Source organism: Ciconia boyciana, chromosome 4, assembly GCF_034638445.1.
Source record: "Ciconia boyciana chromosome 4, ASM3463844v1, whole genome shotgun sequence".
In the NCBI taxonomy this organism is placed as follows: Eukaryota; Metazoa; Chordata; class Aves; order Ciconiiformes; family Ciconiidae; genus Ciconia; species Ciconia boyciana.
Window position 1 is genome coordinate 86991884 of NC_132937.1, and position 8963 is coordinate 87000846.

General features: G+C 53.5%; 1 long non-coding RNA gene across 1 annotated transcript; it reads right to left on the bottom strand.

Annotated features, from left to right (window-relative positions):
- Window positions 1–886: 886 nt before the first annotated feature.
- Window positions 887–8002, bottom strand: LOC140651154 (uncharacterized). Its single transcript, XR_012042286.1, has 3 exons — window positions 7839–8002; window positions 2507–2648; window positions 887–1097 (listed from the first exon to the last, which is right to left on the bottom strand). It is a non-coding gene; the product is annotated as an uncharacterized lncRNA (long non-coding RNA).
- Window positions 8003–8963: the final 961 nt, after the last annotated feature.

Genomic DNA, 8963 nt, shown 5'->3' on the forward strand with positions numbered 1-8963 from the left:
GAAAGAGCAGGCAGGATTAAGCTGTCGCTCTGCTCCGTGCCCTTCACAGCTACACCGCTGGGGAAGCAGCACACTGCTGCCATTTCCATTCAATGCAAGGCTGACTTCCAACCCATCCTGGTGACCTGCAGAGGATTACCACCACAATCACAGCTCCAGGGGACTTAGCACAGCTCCGGCAGACTGAGCACAGCCACAATGAGCGAACAGCAAACACTTTCTCGCCACCATCAGCTGATGGCCCAGGGCAGCCGAAAACAACACAGAAAGAGAAATGATGGGGCAGCAGTTGGGTAAGCCACCTGGATTAGAGAGGCTCAAAGGGGGCTGAAAACCAGCATGTACCGCTAACCCAGCAAAACTGCAGCTCCAGCCCTCATCTCAGTTCACCCAAACACCGTTGGGCAGCTGCTGGCTCCAAGCACGCCGAGAAGGGCCACAAACACTAACGCTGCAACGGAGAAGTCAGGCAAGAGGTAAAGAGCAGCCACCTGCAGACAACCGTGACCCTGAACACACAGCATCGCCTCTCACCTCCACACAAACCTCCTTCTGCTTTCTGTCGCGCTGGCCACAACAGCTCCCTCCTGGGCCTGGGAAACAGCGACATCCCCACACACCCTTGGTGTGACGCCTTTGGCCACACTTCTCCCCAGAAGACCTGGGAGCGGGCCAAGAGCACAGGGTAGCTGCGGCAGCATCCAAAAAGGCAAAGGGCCACCCATCTCCCTCCGGGGTACCGACCCACGATCAAACCTCACCTTCTGCAAGGGCGGAAGCCTGGACTCCCACATCCCAAAACGCACTGCTGACATGGCAGCATGCAAGGGTCCACCACGCTTCATTTCACCTTGCTCACACACACACACGTGCACACACTGACCTGTTTACCACAGTGACGTGCCTCTGCATGGGCATTTCTTTAGATGGTCCACTCCCAGCGGCTGGAGGCAAGGCAGAGCGGGCACTCTCCGCACTGGGTTTCACCACTCCACATGCCACTCCTCTGCCTCGTGGCGGGCGAGGAACAGCCCTCTTGCTGCCTTCTTCTGGCACGCTCAAAGGCCTGGGCTGTCGCAAAGTTCCTTTGGGCTTTCCTAAAGAGTTTGCAGACGTAGCCGTGAGTAGCGCCCTCCTCCACCCAACCCAAAGAGACTTCAACCGCAGAGATAGCTCCCTCCAGGGAGCCCCTACGTTTCCAAAAGACAGTTAAGAAGCATGCTCTCAGCCACAGTCGTGGGTCTCTTTGCTACAGCATCGTGGCTCACGCCCAGCGACTCACAAACCACAATCTCCGCCGCCGCGCTGCAGCAGGGAAAGAAACAGGAGACCCGTCTCTCCTTACAATCTCGGAAAAGCCAAGGTCAGGCTGCCCTTTACCACCCTGCAGCAGCAGCAGCTCCCAGAGGTGTAGCACATGCAGCTTAACTCCACCTCCTCGGCCACCTCCTGCACCGCCACCCAAAGTTTCTTCTTCTCTACCCTGGCTTGCAAGCACCCTCCTCCCAAACTCCCACCACGCAGCAGACGTTACCAAGTAACACCTGCAGAGGAACACGCCACGCTGGCCTTCGGGCCGCTCTGGGATAAACGAGCTCTCAGTCACTTCGCTGTTTACTTGCTGGCTGTAGCACACCAATTTTGGCGGGCTCAGACTCTTCCGAGAGGTATCGCCGTGCCAGACAGTGAACCAACGTCCATTTACAATCACTGTCGTTTAAGTGGGATATGAGGCACCAGTTCAGCTTCCCAACTAGAGGGCAGACTGTTGGCGTGGTCGCAGGAGAGCAAGAAGCAGCAAACCCTTCGTTACAGGCAAGAACAGGGGAAGACAAACAAACTGCGAGACCCACTCTTGCTCCAAGCGGCCAACTCGCAAGCAGGTGGGCCTTGCCTGGGCCTCATCCTGGGATGCCCCACTGACAGCAACACAACAACAGCACGGCAGTGAGGGAAAGCTGACCCACCGGCTCTGGAAAAACACTGCTGCAGCAGCTTACGCAAAAGGCACAGAGGTACAAAGAGCCACCCCTGGCCATCAGCAATGTCGTGCACCAGGACACTTGCCGCAGCAACAGGAGCTGCTGAAACAGCCACAGAAGATGCTGCATGGGCTCCTTCTCACTGCGAGGGCATGGCTCATCCCTGCCACTCCACAATGGCCCGAGCCAGCCTCAAAGAACAAGTAGGCTCATTGCCACACTTCTCGCCCGCGTCTCAACCACCTTTCTCACGGGCAGGTGGAAGTAAAGCCAAGCGTCCTCTGAGAATTTTTCTTTCAAGATCATTCACATCTCATGTCTGCACTTGAGAAGGGCTTTCTCACCAACCATGGCTTGCAAGCACAAGCACCCTTGTCAACAACACTCCCCGCTCCCAGGAGCTCTTCACCGGGACCACGCAACTCGTGGCCATTAGTGACACACCCTCACAGCCAAGACTATTGCTGCAGCAGCTGTACAGTTCTTTCACAAAGGCCGGCCCTCCACAGCTGCCTGGGGCTTACCTGCTAACGTGACTGGAGACGTGTTCTTCAGCCTCATCTGGCAGTTCACTTGCCGTCCCACTTTCCTCTTGGAACTCCTCTGCCGAGCCACCAGTTGAGCAATTGGCACAGTCTCGCTGCAAGCAACAGCATGGCAAATGACCTTGTTGGAGTAGGAAGGGGACAGGGGGGAAAACAGTCAGTGAGGCCCAAGCTCATCCACAGCCCTCAGGACTTGCAACCATTTCCACGCCTGTAACTGCTGGGACATGCGGGCCTGCAAGCAGTTCACCAAAGGCTTCAGCAGCAGACACAGACCTTGGAGACCTCTCTCGCCTTTTGCAGTGCACCTCAGAAATCAGCAGACAGACAGAGCCTCTCCATCACCTTCCCACATTAGGTTGGGCCCCACATGGGAACAGCCTGGTTTCTTACTCCCATCCTACAGGCTGACCATCTCGCTTTACAACAGTGGGAAACCATGGGCTTCCAGCCTGCCCTCGCTCCTCCTGCCAAGGCTCGCCAGGTGCTCTGGCACTACTCTGGCCCTACAGAGCCGGGCTGCCTTTGCTCCACTTACAAAAGAAACAGCACAGCCATCCTGGCTGCACAGATCGCCGTGCAGGCACCAGGCTGGCCCCCAACAACAGCCCAGCCTTGGGCAAGCCCATGGCCACCTCCCTGGCCTCCTTAACAGCTTCTTGCCTCGACCTCCCCTTGCCATGCCTGAGCAATGCTGCCACAGGCCATCCCTTGAAAGGATGCAGGAACCCCGCTTCAGCAAGCCCCCGAACCACATGCCTAGCATGCACTTTGCCTCACAGAGTAGATGCAAGGCCAAACTTCTGGGCCATTCAACTGCTAACAGCCTGCAAAGGCAGCTGGACGAGTATTTCTCCATGGCTCCAAAAGGACACAGGCAGCCATCCAAAAACTCCTGAGTGAAAAATTGGAGTCTGTAGTCTCAAGAGGTCTCTCCATGGGTCTCAGCCATGCTCTGTGGTGGTGGTACAGACTGAAAAAGGGGCCCTCATGCACAGCACCACCACCCTCATAACCATCGCCCCCGACAAGCACAGCGGTTGACAATTTAAGCACAGGAGAAACTCAGGGACTTGGCCAGCACCTCTGAAATTTAGCAAAAAGCAGCTCCAGAAGGGAACTTTTCTCACAAGTGAGGCAGGGCAACCAACGCAGAAAAACCCAGTGCCAAGACAGAAAAAGCAAGCGATTGCTAAGCAGCAACAGCCTGCTCAAGAGCTCTCCTCGGTCCCTCAGGCTGACCCAAACACCCCAGGGAAATATGGGCAAGGGATGGCAACAACAGGAACAAGGCAACACTTTTGGCCTCCAGCTGATGCTGGGGTGCATCAGCTTGTCCTTCCCCTCCTCTTCTTCCTCCACTGCACACCCAGCATCTGCACCGGGCTGGCTCAAAGATGCAGCCACTGGAGGGAGGTGCTCTCCTTCTGTGGGACAGCTCTCCCATCCGAGGAGCTCCTTCTTAGAAATCGGACAGCATACCTGCTGTGCAGTCAACACCTATGCAAAAAGCGTACCAGCAGCGTCAGAGCTTGGATGGGTAGCCTTGCCTGTGCTTAAACGCAAGCAGGCACACAGCGCATATGCAGCATGACCTGGGGGGCAAAGAATCCCCTCTTCTGCCTCTCCATGCTTCACAGAGGTGCACAAAACATGCAGGAGCAGTCCCCGGCTGTGACCAGCCCATGCCAGTGCACAACTGCACTCACCAGCCCTGCTCAATATCTGCCCAGGACACGCTTCTTCAGCATGTGTTTCAACGGATGGATGGGAACAGGCCTCAGGATATCTAAGACTGTTGTTTGCCTAAAAATCCCCTCAGATAGGAAGATGGTGGGTGCATGAACATCTAGTACATCCTCAGATGAAGAGATGCAGCTTGGCATGACCGTCCTGAGTACAGACCACACTAGTCTGCCATGCAGCCCTTTTGCCCTGCTCAGCAGTTCTGCATCTGTCAGATCCCCCACGGTCATACGTACCATGAGACTCCCAGCAAAACACAGAGTATCATCCCTGTTATTCAAAACTAGAAGCCCCACCAGCCCTTTTATAACCACCATCCTGCTCCTCTGGGCCCCAAAATAATCATGGTCTGAGCTGAAAAGCTCTGCAACACCCCAGCACTCATACTGATCCACTTGCTCTTTCTGCAGGAGCTCTGGTCCTTAACGGCACAGAGCTGCAGTCTGTGCCTTGAAGCCTTGCAGTAATCGTTGTCTAATAGGACAGTCTTGATTGCATGCTCAGTCTTCCAGCTTTTATCTGTGGCATCAACCTAAGGAGAAGGAAGCACACATGGTCTTTTTCGGGATCCTCTTCAGGTCTTTTCCTCACTGTCCCCAAGCACATGTTCTTCTGACACTGGAATTTTGTTCTGGCATTCCATTTTTGCAGACTGTGTTGCCCATGTCTTGATAGGGCCATGCAATGCCCAAAGCCTGCCCCAGTGATACGTGCTGCATGACCATCCCATGGGGCTCTGCCTGGGCATGGGGCCATCTCAGCCTGGCTCACAGGACAGCTCTCTTCTTGGCACATGACAGGGTTTGTGCTGAGGCCTGCTTGATGGCCATCTCAGAGAGGTTCATAGCTCTTGGGCACGTCCCAACTTCTCCATGCCATGTCTTAGGTGGCCCCCTGACAGGTCAATGCTTTTTCTGCAGCCATGCAAAGTAGAGGGCCTGAACCTGCTTTTTGCTTTTATTTAATTACATTTTATTCACATTTAATTATTCATTCCATTAGCTCTTAATAAAGACTGGTTTATCCACTTTGTAGCTATCCTTTTACAGTTACAAAAATTTAATTTATATACCTCTATAAATACATATAATTAATGTATCTGTATAAATAAAAATGCATATTAATACACTCCTTTATACATATACTTCTATTGTATGCTTTGTATATAAATGTATATATTTTTATATCCGAACACTTTGTGGTACAAAGGAAGCAGGGGTTGCAACACTGAACAAAATGGCAGCTCCCTCTCACAAAAATGGTGGCAGAAACCTGCCAGCAAGGGCTCCTGCCCAGGAAGCCTGGGCAGCCCAGAAGGAGGTTTCAAAGCGGGTGCCAGAGCTACCTAAAGCTCTCCCACCCCCCTCAGCTCACAGGTGTGCACACACTCAGGACTTCTCCAGGGCCAGCCAGCTACACTCGTGAAACACTAAGGAGCTCCAGGCACAAGTGCTGCCGGGCGGGCTCTGCGCTCCTGGGCAGGTGTTCTTCTCACAGACGCTCACTCGCCGCAGGGGCAGTCTCGCCAGAGAAAACTCCCCACCACGGTTGTGGACTGAAGCCGGACGGAGCTCTCGCACAGCCCAGGACCAACCCTGCTCTCAAAGCACGTGCTGCACGCAGGGTTGCGTCCTAACACTGAGCACGCTCGTGCGCTTCAAACGCCGCATCTTCACCCCCCAGCAACTGACGTGCAACACAAGCAGAGTCAGCGGTTCGGGAGAGGGTGACCTCGCTCTCCTCAAGCCTCTCTAGCTCAGACACAACAGGAGAGTCCCTCACCTCCAAGCACACAAAGGAGAGCAACTGCTGCTCGCCTACCTGCGCGGTGCTCTCTCCAAATGGCGGCAGCACCAGGCACCTGCCTGCAACCGCAGTACCGCTATGCGGGACACCATGTAAAGTTAGTCTGTGCTGCTCCCTGCAGAAGCAGCCCCCCCCTCACCATTTCCCTTTTTTAGGGGAAATCTCCCTGGGCAACACACCAAGTCCAAAAGGAAGAGAAATCCCAACGCTCAGCACATTTCAGACACCGTGCCACGCGCTGCAGTCTACGCACAAACACTAACACTGTCTCTACCTTCCTGCACCCAAGTTCACGATGGCCCAACTCAGGTGCCGGGCAAGGAGGCACAGCATTAAGTCCTTGAACTGTTTTACTTTGTGCACACACAACGCTTTTTCCTAACCTGACCATGTCTCTCTGTGCGTGCCTGTATATTTGCACACCCACACATCTATACAGACAGCACCGCCTATACGTGTGTTTACACGTGCATGGTTCCTTACCCCAGCAATTCCTGCCCTTGTGGGTCCAGTGTGTTTCATTCACTGATCCTGGAACAACCTGTACTACAGCTACCTTCACAGCACGCCCAGCTCCACTGCGGGCCACAGCGTTACTGTACCCAGGAGGAGGAGCACACGTTGAACACCTGCAATGGGTATCAGCCACACTGGGCATTTGGATCCTCCCCTCATTCTTTTAGAGACTTAGCAGCTGGTGAACAGAGCTTCACAGGATGCCCCCAAAGAGCGAGAGGAGGTGGTGGTCACCTCCTAGAAGAAAAAGACCCAGGAAGTTTGTATCTCCTTTGGACCTACACAGTGTCATGGGGATGTCATGTGTTGGACAAATGCCTAAGTCTCAACTTGGTATTAAAGCTTCGATGGTAAAAAGCATTCAAAGTCCTCTTCTCCTGCGTCTGTCTGCCCAGCACCCCATGCTGAGAAAGTCAGGGGATCTAATGAACACTGCAGCATTAAGGGAAATGAGGCAGCTAGCACTGCGCTGTCATTGACAGTAGTTTTGGATACCTGCGCTGCTGTAGGTGCGGGTTTTAGTCCTGTGCACTCCAATGAACCACAGCCACGGTGGACTTGGGGGGCTGGGAGAAGAAGCTGCTCCCACAGCTGTGTCGAGTGCCTTTCCCACAGCAGAAACTTCCTATCAGACCTGGTACTGGTGGTGCACCTGATTACCAAGGTACATAAGGTCAGTGTTGTGAAACTCGTTTGGTCTGGGCTTTTGTCTCGCAGTCCCGGATATGCAAGCCTGCAAGAGACTGCGCCCTGGGTGAACATGTCCATTCACCTGCTTAGGCTGGCAGAGGGCCAGCAGCAGCGTTTGCAAACCAAACCCTACCTTAACCTTCATGCATTTATTGATTCTTTTGTGTGTTTACTGAAAAAGTGCAAGCCTTTTAAAGTTGCAGGCAAATACAGAGCCACCTGTGTAATAAGTGCTTGATATTACCCAACATGGTGAGTTCTCCCCCAAGTTTCCCCTGCTCTTCAGCTGCCTGCACAGGGCTAAGAAACATACTGAGTTTAACCAAACGATTGTAGGCAAGTAACTGTCTGTATTTGCTCCCTGTGTTAGGCTTGGTCTGCAGCAAGACTATGCTGCATAAGCTGGGGACTTGCACAAACAGATGTGTTCCCAGAGATCAGTAGAGCAAGACAGCTCATGAAGCTGCTGCTGCCTACTCCTCACTATCCCAGCCACCAGACCATGGTTCAGACCAGGCTGAAGGCAGCCTTCCCAGCTCTGTGTCTCACTCACCAACAGCTGAGAAATGTCCAGGAGCTGAAATGTCCAGGAGCAGCTTCCTAAACTGCCTCTCAGCTGTTCAGGTTTGCATGCTGCAAGCATCCTCAGCAGTCTGCCCGGGTTACTCTCCATCTCGTGGTCATCTTACAGCAAAGCATTGAGAACAGGTAGTGAAAGTGTTAAGCTTCTGCTCCATGCCCAGGGCTTCACTACCATAACTGTGTAGACATGCCCAGAAGAAACAGAAAACAATTATTTCACATTTAAGAAACATTCTTTTCCCATCTTTCACTAAATTTTGTTTGGACTTTAGGACCAAGTCGCATTAAATGTATAGAGAGAGAAAGTCCTGACTGGACAGATAAGGGTAGAGTTGCGCTGCACCCTGCAGACACCTAGTTCAGGCCAATTCCTATCCATAGACATTTTGAGGAGCACATGAGAAAGAAGTTTTTGGTGTGCAAGACACAGACCTCTCACTGTCTGGAGAAACAAGGCAATGGGTACTCCTTCGCGCTTTCCTGCACACAGGCCTCTCTATGTCTTCTGTCCCTGACCCCATGCCCTGAGTATCCGATACCCATCAGTGTGTTCCCTTACTCCCACCCTCTGGCCTTGCTTTGGGCACTGTTTCTTCCAGATTAGTAGTTTCTGTCTTTGTTCCTTCAGGTGCTCTTGCTGTAGTCCTTCTGCAGCATTAGGACTTGCTGGCTTCTCTCACAACTTTCAAAGCCTCTTTGGCTTTTTCGTGACTTGCCAGTGTCCTGACCTCCTCCTCTGCCCTTTCCTTTGGGTCCTCTGCCTGGTCCTGTCTCTGGTTTCTGACCATCTTGCTGGCACTATGGCTTTGATTCCACACTCCCTCCCAGTGCTGGAGTCGCGGCTACCTTTTGCCATGGTAGGAACAAGCCTTGGACCTGCTTGCCCTTCTCCTCCTGGGTATCTGGGGACTCCAGGCGAGCACTGCCTGCTCCTGCCAGGAGTGGAGCAAGTTTCGCTGCATCCCCTGGCACAGCAACCAACCATGTCCTCCCTTGGCCTCCCCTATGGCTCCATCTCCTTCCAGGCGCAGTGGGGGAGCAGCTAGAGCAGCTCTGGCTGGTCTCCTTCATCAGGAGGAATGTGCGGAGGACACCC